The sequence below is a fragment of the Pygocentrus nattereri genome, chromosome 7, assembly GCF_015220715.1.
Source record: "Pygocentrus nattereri isolate fPygNat1 chromosome 7, fPygNat1.pri, whole genome shotgun sequence".
Taxonomy (NCBI): domain Eukaryota; kingdom Metazoa; phylum Chordata; class Actinopteri; order Characiformes; family Serrasalmidae; genus Pygocentrus; species Pygocentrus nattereri.
The window spans coordinates 45,983,338-46,000,467 of NC_051217.1; the positions used below are offsets into that span (position 1 = coordinate 45,983,338).

General features: G+C 42.1%; 1 protein-coding gene across 1 annotated transcript in view; it reads left to right on the top strand.

Annotated features, from left to right (window-relative positions):
- sema6dl (sema domain, transmembrane domain (TM), and cytoplasmic domain, (semaphorin) 6D, like) overlaps nucleotides 1-17,130 on the top strand; it is a 200,062-nt gene that overhangs the window by 101,979 nt on the left and 80,953 nt on the right. The window contains exon 2 of the mRNA XM_037540236.1: nucleotides 11,096-11,147. The gene's annotated coding sequence lies outside the window, so the exon portion shown is untranslated. The remainder of the gene's footprint in view (nucleotides 1-11,095; nucleotides 11,148-17,130) is intronic.

Genomic DNA, 17,130 nt, shown 5'->3' on the forward strand with positions numbered 1-17,130 from the left:
TAGAAACGCGGTTCTGTCCTTGGGCCGAAATCTTCACTAAGCACTTTCTGCCCAGCTTTGTGTTTGCGTTAGAGCCTGTTTTCCCGTTTTCCGCGCTCAGCAGAACAGCTCCGCTCCATTTTCCGAACTGCTGAGTGTGTTTCAGAGACGCACGTGCTCGGCTGGCGCAGAACAGCCCGCGGTCAGTGACCTTTGACCTCGGCGACCCTTTAGATAAGGTGGCAAGTGGGTGGATTGTGTTTGTGCAGGTAGATATGGGGCTATTATCACAGGGCGCGTTAATAATCATTAGTCACACGATATCAGCCTAATGAGAAACTGTAGAACGGACTCGGTTTATATCACAATACCTACATTTAGAGTCGGTTATTCATTCAGCCTAATGAGAAACTGTAGAACGGACTCGGTTTATATCACAATACCTACATTTAGAGTCGGTTATTCATTCAGTCTAATGAGAAACTGTAGAACAGACTCGGTTTATATCACAATACCTACATTTAGAGTCGGTTATTCATTCAGTCTAATGAGAAACTGTAGAACGGACTCGGTTTATATCACAATACCTACATTTAGAGTCGGTTATTCATTCAGCCTAATGAGAAACTGTAGAACGGACTCGGTTTATATCACAATACCTACATTTAGAGTCGGTTATTCATTCAGTCTAATGAGAAACTGTAGAACGGACTCGGTTTATATCACAATACCTACATTTAGAGTCGGTTATTCATTCAGCCTAATGAGAAACTGTAGAACGGACTCGGTTTATATAACAATACCTACATTTAGAGTCGGTTATTCATTCAGTCTAATGAGAAACTGTAGAACGGACTCGGTTTATATCACAATACCTACATTTAGAGTCGGTTATTCATTCAGTCTAATGAGAAACTGTAGAACGGACTTGGTTTATATCACAATACCTACATTTAGAGTCGGTTATTCATTCAGTCTAATGAGAAACTGTAGAACGGACTCGGTTTATATCACAATACCTACATTTAGAGTCGGTTATTCATTCAGTCTAATGAGAAACTGTAGAACGGACTCGGTTTATATCACAATACCTACATTTAGAGCCGGTTATTCATTCAGCCTAATGAGAAACTGTAGAACGGACTCGGTTTATATCACAATACCTACATTTAGAGTCGGTGATTCATTCAGTCTAATGAGAAACTGTAGAACGGACTCGGTTTATATCACAATACCTACATTTAGAGTCGGTTATTCATTCAGTCTAATGAGAAACTGTAGAACGGACTCGGTTTATATCACAATACCTACATTTAGAGTCGGTTATTCATTCAGTCTAATGAGAAACTGTAGAACGGACTCGGTTTATATCACAATACCTACATTTAGAGCCGGTTATTCATTCAGTCTAATGAGAAACTGTAGAACGGACTCGGTTTATATCACAATACCTACATTTAGAGTCGGTTATTCATTCAGCCTAATGAGAAACTGTAGGACAGACTCGGTTTATATCACAATACCTACATTTAGAGCCGGTTATTCATTCAGTCTAATGAGAAACTGTAGAACGGACTCGGTTTATATCACAATACCTACATTTAGAGTCTGTTATTCATTCAGCCTAATGAGAAACTGTAGAACGGACTCGGTTTATATCACAATACCTACATTTAGAGTCGGTTATTCATTCAGTCTAATGAGAAACTGTAGAACAGACTCGGTTTATATCACAATACCTACATTTAGAGTCGGTTATTCATTCAGTCTAATGAGAAACTGTAGAACGGACTCGGTTTATATCACAATACCTACATTTAGAGCTGGTTATTCATTCAGCCTAATGAGAAACTGTAGAACAGACTCGGTTTATATCACAATACCTACATTTAGAGTCTGTTATTCATTCAGCCTAATGAGAAACTGTAGAACGAACTCGGTTTATATCACAATACCTACATTTAGAGTCGGTTATTCATTCAGTCTAACGAGAAACTGTAGAACGGACTCGGTTTATATCACAATACCTACATTTAGAGTCGGTTATTCATTCAGTCTAATGAGAAACTGTAGGACAGACTCGGTTTATATCACAATACCTACATTTAGAGTCGGTTATTCATTCAGTCTAATGAGAAACTGTAGAACGGACTCGGTTTATATCACAATACCTACATTTAGAGTCGGTTATTCATTCAGTCTAATGAGAAACTGTAGAACGGACTCGGTTTATATCACAATACCTACATTTAGAGTCGGTTATTCATTCAGTCTAATGAGAAACTGTAGAACGGACTCGGTTTATATCACAATACCTACATTTAGAGCTGGTTATTCATTCAGTCTAATGAGAAACTGTAGAACGGACTCGGTTTATATCACAATACCTACATTTAGAGTCGGTTATTCATTCAGCCTAATGAGAAACTGTAGAACAGACTCGGTTTATATAACAATACCTACATTTAGAGTCGGTTATTCATTCAGTCTAATGAGAAACTGTAGAACGGACTCGGTTTATATCACAATACCTACATTTAGAGTCGGTTATTCATTCAGTCTAATGAGAAACTGTAGAACGGACTCGGTTTATATCACAATACCTACATTTAGAGTCGGTTATTCATTCAGCCTAATGAGAAACTGTAGAACGGACTCGGTTTATATCACAATACCTACATTTAGAGTCGGTTATTCATTCAGTCTAATGAGAAACTGTAGAACGGACTCGGTTTATATCACAATACCTACATTTAGAGTCGGTTATTCATTCAGTCTAATGAGAAACTGTAGAACGGACTCGGTTTATATCACAATACCTACATTTAGAGTCGGTTATTCATTCAGCCTAATGAGAAACTGTAGAACGGACTCGGTTTATATCACAATACCTACATTTCTCCATCATCTTAACAACCATTTCACCATGCCCAGAACGCCATAAAGATCCCTTTTCAAAAATATTCTATACAGAACCATGTAGAACACATTATAAGTCAATCTGAAGAACCATTTCACCCTGCAAATGGTTCTTTGAGTGTTCATGGTTATATTCAGAACCAGTGTCTTCACCAAAGAACCCTTGAAGAACCACGTTTTTTAAGACTTCTAAACCACTCAATTATACAGGAATTTTGGGTAAAGAAAGTCTTTTAAAAGTGCAGGAACTATGTTAAGATGCAATGCTGTGGCAAAAGAGTGAAGAACTTGCAAATTCTGGTTCTAAAAGTGCTAAAAATACCGCAGTGCACTGTTTAGCTGTTCTATTGATATGAGTGATAACGTTGTTTTGACTGGGCTGCACTGAGTGCCCTCATATGTATTGCTTATGAAGGCCTGAATATTAGTTTCTGATTGGACGAGCTGCCTGTTGGAGGCATGAGGGAGCGTTTATTCTCCTCATCAGCTCCACGATGCATATTCTGCTGTAATTGCTTTGCTGGAGGCCGCAGTGGAACACGCACAATAACCGAGGGTGGGTGTGTGTGTGTGTGTGTGTTTGGTGGGGGGTTAACTCGGATAGATGGCAGAAGCTTCCCGAACCCCAGCAGAAGATATTAGCCCTGTTCATCTTCATCGCAGGATGAGATATTAGCCTGGCTGGTATTTGGGCCGAGCTGAGATATTAGTCTGGATCAAATTCATCTGTACGAATCACTGTCACTGCGTCCCACGGTCTCATTCACGAGAGGCTTTCTTCACCGCTGTCGTTCAAAGCGCTAGCGTTCTCTGCCCTTTCTTCCTCTGTCAGTCTCTTCCTTTCGTCTCTGCTCAGTCCAGCTCGTCTCATTTCGCTTCCTCTTTTTTCACTTTGTTTTTCACACTTCTCTCTTGTCTCGTCGCTGTCTTCAGCAGGAAAACAGTGTTCCCAGCTGACCTGCTGCCTGTGCGACTGTGTGGATCATATGAACATTATAGAGCTTTTTAAATGAAACAGTAGAAGCCGTATCGCCCCCTACGCTTCCTGTAGTGTATTACAGTCTGTCAGAGTGACTGTGTGGATCATATGAACATTATAGAGCTTTTTAAATGAAGCAGTAGAAGCCGTATCGCCCCCTACGCTTCCTGTAGTGTATTACAGTCTGTCAGAGCGACTGTGTGGATCATATGAACATTATAGAGCTTTTTAAATGAATCAGTAGAAGCCGTATCGCCCCCTACGCTTCCTGTAGTGTATTACAGTCTGTCAGAGCGACTGTGTGGATCATATGAACATTATAGAGCTTTTTAAATGAAACAGTAGAAGCCGTATCGCCCCCTACGCTTCCTGTAGTGTATTACAGTCTGTCAGAGCGACTGTGTGGATCATATGAACATTATAGAGCTTTTTAAATGAAACAGTAGAAGCCGTATCGCCCCCTACGCTTCCTGTAGTGTATTACAGTCTGTCAGAGCGACTGTGTGGATCATATGAACATTATAGAGCTTTTTAAATGAAACAGTAGAAGCCGTATCGCCCCCTACGCTTCCTGTAGTGTATTACAGTCTGTCAGAGCGACTGTGTGGATCATATGAACATTATAGAGCTTTTTAAATGAAACAGTAGAAGCCGTATCGCCCCCTACGCTTCCTGTAGTGTATTACAGTCTGTCAGAGCGACTGTGTGGATCATATGAACGTTATAGAGCTTTTTAAATGAAACAGTAGAAGCCGTATCGCCCCCTACGCTTCCTGTAGTGTATTACAGTCTGTCAGAGCGACTGTGTGGATCATATGAACATTATAGAGCTTTTTAAATGAAACAGTAGAAGCCGTATCGCCCCCTACGCTTCCTGTAGTGTATTACAGTCTGTCAGAGCGACTGTGTGGATCATATGAACATTATAGAGCTTTTTAAATGAAACAGTAGAAGCCGTATCGCCCCCTACGCTTCCTGTAGTGTATTACAGTCTGTCAGAGCGACTGTGTGGATCATATGAACATTATACAGCTTTTTAAATGAAACAGTAGAAGCCGTATCGCCCCCTACGCTTCCTGTAGTGTATTACAGTCTGTCAGAGCGACTGTGTGGATCATATGAACATTATAGAGCTTTTTAAATGAAACAGTAGAAGCCGTATCGCCCCCTACGCTTCCTGTAGTGTATTACAGTCTGTCAGAGCGACTGTGTGGATCATATGAACATTATAGAGCTTTTTAAATGAAACAGTAGAAGCCGTATCGCCCCCTACGCTTCCTGTAGTGTATTACAGTCTGTCAGAGCGACTGTGTGGATCATATGAACATTATAGAGCTTTTTAAATGAAACAGTAGAAGCCGTATCGCCCCCTATGCTTCCTGTAGTGTATTACAGTCTGTCAGAGCGACTGTGTGGATCATATGAACATTATAGAGCTTTTTAAATGAAACTGTAGAAGCCGTATCGCCCCCTACGCTTCCTGTAGTGTATTACAGTCTGTCAGAGCGACTGTGTGGATCATATGAACATTATAGAGCTTTTTAAATGAAACAGTAGAAGCCGTATCGCCCCCTACGCTTCCTGTAGTGTATTACAGTCTGTCTACAGTTATACAGTTGAAAGGACTCATCCAGCCACACAACAGTATCTATTAAGGAACTTATTTGTGGGCGGAGCCTGGATATTGTATTGGGGGCTTTAAGCAGGGTGAGACTGTTAATGAAACAGAACTCAGCGACAAGAAATCAGCTCACAGTGACGCATTCACTCGCACACGCACACACACACACACACACACGCAAATACAGCATGTGTGTGAGAAGTCAAATCACACATACACACCCTGGCTGACCAAATGCCAGAACTCCAGCAGGTTGTGTTAATCACCGTGTAAGGTGAGGGGTATCCAAGCCTTCACCATGGTAACCATCAGCATCAGGACCACTAACACCACTAGTGATGATCTGAGAACAGAGACAGAGCTGAAGAATGAATGAATGAATGAATGAATGAATTCCATGTAGAAGTGAAGAATAATTTAGATATAGAGATGGAAAGGTGGAGCATATACACACTTAAAAAGATCTTTAGTAGTAGTAGTTCTTTAGTAAAGACAGTGCTATTATATATATATGTGTGTGTGTGTGTGTGTGTGTGTGTGTGTGTGTGTGTGTGTGTGTGTGTATATATATATATACGTTTGATACATTTGAAGAACCATTTTGATTCTTTATAGAACCACTGTCTTGACTGAAGAACTGAAGAAAGAAAGGAAAGGAAGTAGAGGTGGAGAAAGATGAAGAGATGGACAGAGGAAGAGAGCAAGAGGGACTGAGCTAAAGGGGGGGAAAGAAAAGAGGAAAAAGAGAGAGCGAGCGAGAGAGAGCGAGAAAATGAATGCAGGTTTAACATGCTGACAGATGGGCAGAAAATAATTCCATTAAGAATTCATTAGAGAAAAAAGGGACGGAAGCAAAACTCTGCCAAAACGCTCAGGGTGTCATTTGGGGTGGCGTTGGGGGGTTGGGGGGGATCGGAGGTAGGGGGTGGGTTTGATGGGGAGGGAGAGAGTGACTGAAGAAAGAAAATAAAACATAAAAAACAGGAGAGCACTTGTCTTGGGGCACTCGACGCAGCTTTTCAAATCTAATCACAGGTACATGAAGTGCGCGCTTCTATTAGTTAGCTGCACTTTTCCTTTTGTGTTCATTATTCATCTGAGTAAAAGTGTTAATAAAGAAAATTTCTCACGCAACAGCGCAAAAGCTGTTGAACTGAAAAACCACCACACTAATTATTGTTAGCTGCTTTAAAGGGCCCGTATCCTACATTTTTCATGTGTTTTTCCCCTTCAGGTCCACATATTTATGATTTTTTTTGCATGACCTTGTTGTGCAACATCACTTCACCATTTAGAAAAAAAAACAGGCTGTTTTTGTGACTGTGTCTATATTTTCTTGTGCATATCATCTAAAATCCTCCTTTAAAGACTGATGAAAGTTTTCACTCACCCATCCAAATCACTGAATTCAGGTGTTCCAGTCACTTCCATGGCCACAGGTGTATAAAGCCGAGCCCCTAGGCCTGCAGACTGCTTCTACAGAGGTCGCTCACTTTCTGCAGAGTCAATCACTACAGACCTCCAAACTTCATGTGGCCTTCAGATCAGCTCAAGAACAGCGTAGAGAGCTTCATGGAATGGGTTTCCATGGCCGAGCAGCTGCATCCAAGCCTTACATCACCAAGCGCAATGCAAAGCGTGGAATGCAGTGGTGTAAAGCGCCGCCACTGGACTCTAGAGCAGTGGAGACGTGTTCTCTGGAGTGACCAATCACGCTTCTCCATCTGGAAATCCAAAGGATGATTCTGGGTTTGGTGGTTGCCAGGAGACGGTACTTGTCTGACTGCATTGTGCCGAGTGTAAAGTTTGGTGGAGGGGGGATCATGGTGTGGGGTTGTGTTTCAGGAGTTGGGCTCGGCCCCTTAGTTCCAGTGAAAGGAACTCTTAAAGCTTCAGCACCAAGAGATTTTGGTGTCGTATGAGGCTGTAGCTCTTCTCTCCAGTCTAATAGACGGTGATGTCATTTTAAACCCTTGTAATAAAAGAAGCTGAACTTTGTTTTTCTACTGAAAGTCGACCCGTTTTTCCCCAAATCTGGGCTCTAAACTATAAACAGACGGCGTCTCTTCAGTGATCTGCCCTGGAAACATCACTTTTAGAAAACAACACAAAGAGCGGCGCAGATTTTTGGCTTTCAGCAGTAAATTGTGAGCATCTAGTGACATGTGGAGATCAGAAAACACACGTTCTGTTAATTTGAGGAGCTTTTACAAATAAATCAATAAACAAAAATGTACATTTATTTCATGCAGTCACTGAATAATTCGCCTTACGATTTGGCCACGTAAATTCAGATGGACAAACCAAAATATACCCTGGAGAATAAGAGGTTAACCCCTTTGGAGTCCGTGCTGAAGCTGCTGCAGCAGGTTTGGAACAGATGAGGATCCTGTTCTATGAAGAACCTTTAGAGGAGGGTTTAAGGAGAGATGGACAGATCGAGAGCCTGACCTCAGACAACAGAGGGCAAAGCTAAGCCATTAGCTTACCTTTAACGTTTGATTATTGCTGTATGATTATTGGTTAAGAGGCACTGATAATAGAATGTAATTACAGGAATTTGGGCCCTACAGCTTTCATAAAAGGACAAAATGCTCCACAAATAGACAAAAGAACCCAGCTAAAGCTCCCACAAGTTTGAAGGTTAAAACTTCCTTTAAAAATGGGAACAGCTCAGTCGAAGACTGGAAATAAACCCAAGAAAAAAGAAAAACCGGCGCAGTTTAATTGTACTTGGATGTTACGGTGGGGAATGTGCTCGAGCGCTGTAACAAGAGAGGCTGTAATTGGCGCTGAATTCCGTGCGGCCTGTGTGGATGCGTGTACCATTAAACATTCAGAAGCTCTTTGAGCGTAAAGCCCCTCAGGCAGCAAGTTCCCCAAACAAACGCAGCTTCACCAACAAGCACACAATTAGCCATTTAGCATCTCCAGCGCTAAAGGACGAGACAGGCCACAGATTCTGCTGTCTGTAGTGGTTTGATTCAGGAAATACTCACTAAGCGCTGGCTAAACTGACTCATAATGCCCTCACACTCGAAGAGATGTACTGCAGATATACGGCTGGAGTGCATGAACATCAATGTATGTTGTTCATCATCTTGAACAGTAGCCACACGCTACTGGGAGGGAGACGTTAGACTGGTTAGGAGGGAAGGAGTGAGTGATATTATGCTGTAATGCACACAGATGAAGTAAAACGCTCTGTCTCTGTCGGCTTAACTTCATTGAGATCCAAACGTGGCCTGCTAACATGATTACAGTAATGCTGTCCTGCTGAACACAACAGTGCAGAGCAGCACCAGCTCCATGCTGCTCTATGCTGGTTGATGCTGCTCTGGTTCTGCTGGTTTAGCTGGCCACCCAGCATGGCCATGATGTTTGACCAGCATCCAAAACCCAACACGTGCTGAGTTTTCGTATTAACTTCCATTGCTGACCAGCAATCAGGGATGCAGAAGTGGGGGTGCTAAGGGGGCAGCAGCACCTCCAGATTTAAGGGTTAGCGGCAACGGCTAAGTTGTGTGGGCATACTGCCTCTCACGCCACGTTACAGCGCACCATTGCATTCTTTGTTTATTGGCAATTCTAAAAAAAAACGAATGAAAAACAAGGCGAATGATTTTGCATGACGTCACCACTTACCTTCAAACGTCAGCACCTCTAACTATCCCATCAGACCAGCTTCCGAAACACAACGTGTGCTGGTTTGTCTATCAGGGTGATGAAAAGCACTTTTGCCTTTACAAAACGCCTCATCTTTCTTATGGACCTCTGAAGTCAAGCACGATTCTGTAATAAACTTCAATGGATCCTCTGAATTGTGATGTTTCTACTGAGTGTCAATGGATCCTCTGAATTGTGATGTTTCTACTGAGCGTCAATGGATCCTCTGAATTGTGATGTTTCTACTGTGCGTCAATGGATCCTCTGAATTGTGATGTTTCTACTGAGCATTAATGGATCCTCTGAATTGTGATGTTTCTACTGAGCGTCAATGGATCCTCTGAATTGTGATGTTTCTACTGAGCGTCAATGGATCCTCTGAATTGTGATGTTTCTACTGAGCGTCAATGGATCCTCTGAATTGTGATGTTTCTACTGAGCGTCCATGGATCCTCTGAATTGTGATGTTTCTACTGAGCGTTAATGGATCCTCTGAATTGTGATGATTCTACTGAGCGTTAATGGATCCTCTGAATTGTGATGTTTCTACTGAGCGTCAATGGATCCTCTGAATTGTGAAGTTTCTACTGAGTGTCAATGGATCCTCTGAATTTGGAACGTTTCTACTTGAACCTCTGAATTGTGATGTTTCTATTGAGCATCAATTGATCCTCTTAATTGTGATCTTTCTACCGAATGTCATTGGGTCCTCTCAATCGTGATTATTCCACTGAACATCAGTGGGTCCTCAGAATGTAGATTTTTCTACTGAATGTCAACGGACCATCTGAATTGTGCTTTTTCAGTGAATATCAAAGGATCCTCTGGGTTGTGATTTTTCCCCTGAACATCAGTGGATCCTCTGAATTGTGATGTGCTGTAACTTGTATAATGCTACAAGTTAAGCCAATAGTTTTCCACTATTCTCTTCAGCACTTTTATTTACCAACACCAGCTACTCAAACTGCCCCTTAAAACTGCCCAATGCTCTACCAAACTGGACAGAGTCTGCTGGTCTAATGATGTATTTTTGTTGCATTTAATCTCATTTGGTTGTGTTGATTCAGCTCCTGTTCAGCTTTTCTGTTGATCTCTACTCTCACTTTGGCGCTTTAGCCTTTTCTTTTAGACCTAAATGATCCAAAAAGAGAAGAATAGAGCCTAATAAATGTCAGTTTAGCTTAGGTTCTCACTATAGTACTGAAACAGCCCTTCTAAGAGTAGTAAATGACTTCTTTCACTCGGGTCTTGTTAACATCCTGTTTCTTCTCAGTCTCGCTGCTGCTTGTAACATTGTTAATGATAACATTCACCTTTCTCATCTTGAGGCTTGCCTAGGTATCCGTGATGCTGCATGAGCCTGGCTCAGGTCTACCTTACTGACAGACAGCAATTTCCATAGGCAGACACAAATCAAATTCTATTACTGTTCATGAAGGTGTCCCACAGGGATCTGTCCTGAGCCCTATGCTGTTCTCTATTTTTAGTCCCTCCGTTGGCACTGTTATTCTTCAGTATGGTCTGCAATTTCTATGCTGATGCCACCTAGATTTATTTTAGCACTCAGCCAATGCTCTCTTTGTTAGTAAAATGTCAACAGAACACAAAGAATTCAATGGCAAAAAAATTTTATTTTAAACTGTGAGCAGGCAGAATTTGTGCCAGTAGGGTCTAAGCTTAGAAAGGATGATGGATCTTCAGTAGGCCATTGGTGACATTATAGTTAGGAAGGATTAAGAATCTCCTTCTATTCTAAAATATGGAAAATAGTAAAAATTAAAAACTCTTCTATAAGAGCAGGCGAGTCCAGATTTTTGACCGCAACTGCATTTGCCGAGGGTCACAGAAGGCTACACACATACCCTGGATAAAAACCGCTATCTGTGAACTTGTGAAACTTTCAGACTAACTGTGCTTCTTTCTTCTTTCAGGTTGTGAGACAGAAGAAAGAGAGAGAGAAGGAAAGAGGGAGGCTCTCTGGAGGTGAGTACTGAGTCATTTAGTTTAAAAGCTTTTCCCCGCTGGAACTCGGTAAGCGCTGTGAACGCTTTAAACTCCACAGGAGGCCTTCGTTCAAACCTCTTCTGGTTTGAACTTCTCGTTCTCTCTTTTACCTCCAAGCTGGGGAAATCTGTTATTTTGGGGGTTTTTTGGTAAGGGGGGGGTCTTGGACTGAAAGTAAACCCTAATCCTCGATCATCCCAGGAGTCGGTGGGCTGTAAAGACAAATCACATGATCCTGCAGGCGGTGTAGATCTAGAATAATTTATATCTCCACCTACGTGCTGACCATCTTCACCAGCATTCCGTAGCTAACATCTGTGTGTGGCTGTGGATGCTGTGGGGTTTCTGCACTCAATGGAGCACTTCTGTAGCTGTTTTTAGCACAAGTAGGGAACTCCTGCAAGACGTGGTGTTATTCTGTCATGGTAAGTTAGAATGAATGGGATCTGATTGAGCATTAGTGAGGTCAGGTAAGTGATGTTGGATGGTCAGTTATGGATCACACCAACTCATTCCAAAGGTCTTGGATGGAGCACCATCACTCCAGAGAACACAGTTCCACTGCTCCACAGCCTAATACTGGGGGGCTTTATACCCCTCTAGCCCACACTCGACATTGGACATGGAGATCTTAGGATCATGTGCAGCTGCTCCAGAGCTCCATTCTATTGGTCATTGCTTTCTATGGAGTTCTATGGAGCTGCTGTTCGAGGGCGTTTGATTTCACTCATATTATGGATACTTTTGGACATATAGCTTAGCTAGCTGTATAAATATAATCCATTAATTTATGATGTGGTGTAATCTGAAGTTGTGAGTCTACTGTGACTGATCCAATCACAGGTAGCAAGACTAGCCAGTCTAGCTCACAAGCAAAACACATGGCTAAATATATATATATAAATAATATATATAAATGTATATATATAGGTCACTGGCAAAAACATTGTAAGGTTTTGTTTTCAGTTGGTTAGGTAGCTTAATGTAATGTGAGGACTAGGTTTATTCGGCAGGCCATATAGAAGTTTTGAGTCTAGGCGCAGTTCTGGCCCAACTGCTTGGCCAAGTGCCGAATGCCAGTGTTTAGTAGATTGGCCCATGTCTGGCCCGAACAACTGGCCCAACTGCCAAGTGTAACCTGCAACTGGCCTGAGCCTATGAACGCACACCTGGGCAGTCAGTACATATGGGAATCATGTGGGTGACACTCTGCAACCATATGTATGTAGCCAAATTCAGGCTGGCCGGTGACGAGTTTCAGCCGGTGCTGCCACAGACAGATCAGCCGAGCCTGGGCCAAGTCTTCATTCTATCTGGGACGCATTGTTGTGCAATGAGTTTCCTTAAACCTGTAGGATGATGTACATGGCGTGCGCCCATCCCCCAGTGATGGCTACGAGAGGCTGCCGGAAAGTTAAGGCCCGAATCCTGAACACGGCCAAGGGACATGAGTGAGGAGGATGGCAGCCACCAGAGAGAGGTGATGTCAATCACAGCCAAGAGAGGCATGAAGGCGGGATGCGAGTCCCCGTCACCGTCCCCACTCCACAGCTCCTACGCCTGGAGCAAAGGTGAGGTGTGGTGAAGTGCCCTTGCCGCGGGACAGGGGGCGGGGCCTGGGCTGCAGAGTTAGCCTTTATGCCTCTCGTGGCTATGATCATCTCCATCCCCTCTCTGGCTCTGGTGGCTGGCATCCTCCTCCCGCCGTCACTCGTGTCCCTTGGCAGTGCTCAGGATTCAGGCCCCACCTTCCTGCAGGCTCTCACAGCCATCGTCAGGCCTGGGGGAGAGGTGCATGCCATAATAAGTTTTTTGAAAAGTGCTGAGGAGAGAAAATGGGGCTTGAAATGTAGCTAACTCGCTGACAACACTTAAAAATGCAATATATTTGCAGTTAATCATTTTGTTTCCAAATGTGAAACAAGGACAGATCTAATGTCACGTTGAAGTGTCACATTTGTCTTAATAACTTTTTAAGCATTATAATAACTTTTCGTGCATTGATTCTAAATGTATTTATGCTGAACACTGAAGGAGGATCGCGTTCTGTTCACATCAGAGAAATATGTTCTTCCATGGCTTTCTGTCAAAATATCCCTGCTGAGAAAATCAGAAGCCATTAAAAGTTTCTGTTTCTTCTGGGCGGTGTCCAATAACCTCTAATGGTTTTGTGTTTTCCTGATGGGTTAATATCACAGTGCAAAGGACTTTAAAGGTTTAACAGCATTCTGGGACTGATTCCAGACACACTTGATGGTTTCTTATTAGGCTGAATGAATAACCGACTCTAAATGTAGGTATTGTGATATAAACCGAGTCCGTTCTACAGTTTCTCATTAGACTGAATGAATAACCGACTCTAAATGTAGGTATTGTGATATAAACTGAGTCTGTTCTACAGTTTCTCATTAGACTGAATGAATAACCGGCTCTAAATGTAGGTATTGTGATATAAACTGAGTCTGTTCTACAGTTTCTCATTAGACTGAATGAATAACCGACTCTAAATGTAGGTATTGTGATATAAACCGAGTCTGTTCTACAGTTTCTCATTAGACTGAATGAATAACCGACTCTAAATGTAGGTATTGTGATATAAACCGAGTCTGTTCTACAGTTTCTCATTAGACTGAATGAATAACCGACTCTAAATGTAGGTATTGTGATATAAACCGAGTCTGTTCTACAGTTTCTCATTAGACTGAATGAATAACCGACTCTAAATGTAGGTATTGTGATATAAACCGAGTCCGTTCTACAGTTTCTCATTAGACTGAATGAATGACCGACTCTAAATGTAGGTATTGTGATATAAACCGAGTCCGTTCTACAGTTTCTCATTAGACTGAATGAATGACCGACTCTAAATGTAGGTATTGTGATATAAACCGAGGCCGTTCTACAGTTTCTCATTAGACTGAATGAATAACCGACTCTAAATGTAGGTATTGTGATATAAACCGAGTCCGTTCTACAGTTTCTCATTAGACTGAATGAATAACCGACTCTAAATGTAGGTATTGTGATATAAACCGAGTCCGTTCTACAGTTTCTTATTAGGCTGAATGAATAACCGACTCTAAATGTAGGTATTGTGATATAAACCGAGTCCGTTCTACAGTTTCTCATTAGGCTGAATGAATAACCGGCTCTAAATGTAGGTATTGTGATATAAACCGAGTCTGTTCTACAGTTTCTCATTAGACTGAATGAATAACCGACTCTAAATGTAGGTATTGTGATATAAACCGAGTCTGTTCTACAGTTTCTCATTAGGCTGAATGAATAACCGACTCTAAATGTAGGTATTGTGATATAAACCGAGTCCGTTCTACAGTTTCTTATTAGGCTGAATGAATAACCGGCTCTAAATGTAGGTATTGTGATATAAACCGAGTCTGTTCTACAGTTTCTCATTAGACTGAATGAATGACCGACTCTAAATGTAGGTATTGTGATATAAACCGAGTCCGTTCTACAGTTTCTCATTAGACTGAATGAATGACCGACTCTAAATGTAGGTATTGTGATATAAACCGAGTCCGTTCTACAGTTTCTCATTAGACTGAATGAATAACCGACTCTAAATGTAGGTATTGTGATATAAACCGAGTCCGTTCTACAGTTTCTCATTAGGCTGAATGAATAACCGACTCTAAATGTAGGTATTGTGATATAAACCGAGTCCGTTCTACAGTTTCTCATTAGGCTGAATGAATAACCGGCTCTAAATGTAGGTATTGTGATATAAACCGAGTCCGTTCTACAGTTTCTCATTAGGCTGAATGAATAACCGACTCTAAATGTAGGTATTGTGATATAAACCGAGTCCGTTCTACAGTTTCTCGTTAGGCTGAATGAATAACCGGCTCTAAATGTAGGTATTGTGATATAAACCGAGTCCGTTCTACAGTTTCTCATTAGACTGAATGAATAACCGGCTCTAAATGTAGGTATTGTGATATAAACCGAGTCCGTTCTACAGTTTCTCATTACACTGAATGAATAACCGGCTCTAAATGTAGGTATTGTGATATAAACCGAGTCCGTTCTACAGTTTCTCATTAGACTGAATGAATAACCGGCTCTAAATGTAGGTATTGTGATATAAACCGAGTCCGTTCTACAGTTTCTCATTAGACTGAATGAATAACCGACTCTAAATGTAGGTATTGTGATATAAACCGAGTCCGTTCTACAGTTTCTCATTAGACTGAATGAATAACCGACTCTAAATGTAGGTATTGTGATATAAACCGAGTCCGTTCTACAGTTTCTCATTAGACTGAATGAATAACCGGCTCTAAATGTAGGTATTGTGATATAAACTGAGGCACACGGCGAAAATGGCCTGGTCTTTCTGCCCTTACGTTAGGGTCATGTCTAGAGTCACAGACTGATGATGTAAAGTCTGTTTGGTCTGCTGTAAATATTTCATGTTACATATTGGACAACAGATTCTGTCCCTGCAGTACATCTGCTCTGCATGAATCACTGTCCATTTCTGCTGAGGACATTACAGCTGTGTGATCAATACTGATGCAGAGAGAGAGAGAGAGAGAGCAAAAAGGAGGGAAAAGGAGAGATAAAGAGAGTGAAGGAGAGAGGGAAAGGAAAGAGAGATAGAGAGAGAAGAAGAAAGAGGGAGAGAGAGAGAAAAGGATGGAGAAGGAGAATGGAGAGAAAGAGCGAGAATGAATAGAGAGATAGTAAGAATGGACAGAGAGAGAATGGAGGGGAGAGGGAGAGAGAGAAAGATACAAGGAGAAAGGGAGCTAGGGAGAGAAGGAGAGAGGGAGAAAGTGAGAGATAGAGCTATGGAAGAAAGAGTGAGAGAGAGAAGGGGAGAGGGGGAGAAGGGGAGAGAGAAAGATAGAGAGATAAGCAGAAAAGAAGAAGGAGAGAGGGAGAGAGTGATAGCGAGAGAGAGAGAGACAGAGAGAGGAAGGAGAGGGTGACAGAAAGAAATAGAGAGGGAGAAAATGAAGGAGAAGAAGAGAGAAAAGGAGGAAAGAGAAATAAAGAGAGATGGGCGAGTGCAATGAAAAGATGTAAAAGGGATGGAGAAAGACAGACAAGGAGAAAGAAAAAGGGAGAGAGGATAGATAGACAAATAGACAGAGAGACAGACAGACAGACAGATAGATAGATAGATCTTGATCTTTTCCTCTCTCTCAGAGATCAAAGCTTTCAGTGCTGTTTATCTGATGGGGGCAGTTTTGGGGTCTACCAGGTCTTCCAGGTGGTTGTTAGGAGCCACATGTTCTCTCAGTAGCTTTTAATCAGTTTCTGAACTCCAGTTTTAGGAACTTCTGCTTTGTCACTTCCTTTGACCTCCTCCTTCCTCAGCAAGTGGACTGTCTTGTATCCGAACTCTTCAGGAATATCTCCTGAAAAGTGGATAACTGGCCCTGTTTCGGTGGTAAATTTGTGTGCAGTGTTCCAGATGAAATAATGTGCACAGCGAGTTTTAACATCTAAAACACTCCCACGCGTGTTCCACACACGGTAATGCTCATCAGTCTGTAGGTTCGGAAGGTTCCTCAGCCGTTTTGGGTTATAAATAACACACCTATCATTAGCGCTCAGACACACACCCCCCACTGATGCGACAGCGCTCTCGATCTATGCTCTAGTCCACACACACACACACACACACACACACACACACACACACACAGGCTAATTACAGCGCTGAGCTCTGCTACGCAGTGACTCTGTCTGTGGTAATTGTGGTTGTCACCGTCACTTCATTTAAAGCCGTGTTTGTTAGTGCGTATCGCTGTTCCGCAGGTTAGCCTCCTCCGCTAATACAGACAGAGGGCTTACAAGTGTGTTTGCCACACTTTTAGCAGCATGCTAACCAACAAACACAGAACCCATGCTGCTTAGTAATTATGGGTAGTAAGACAGTAGCAGCTAAAGGCTTCATCATAAAAGCGCGCACTTACTAATGTAGATC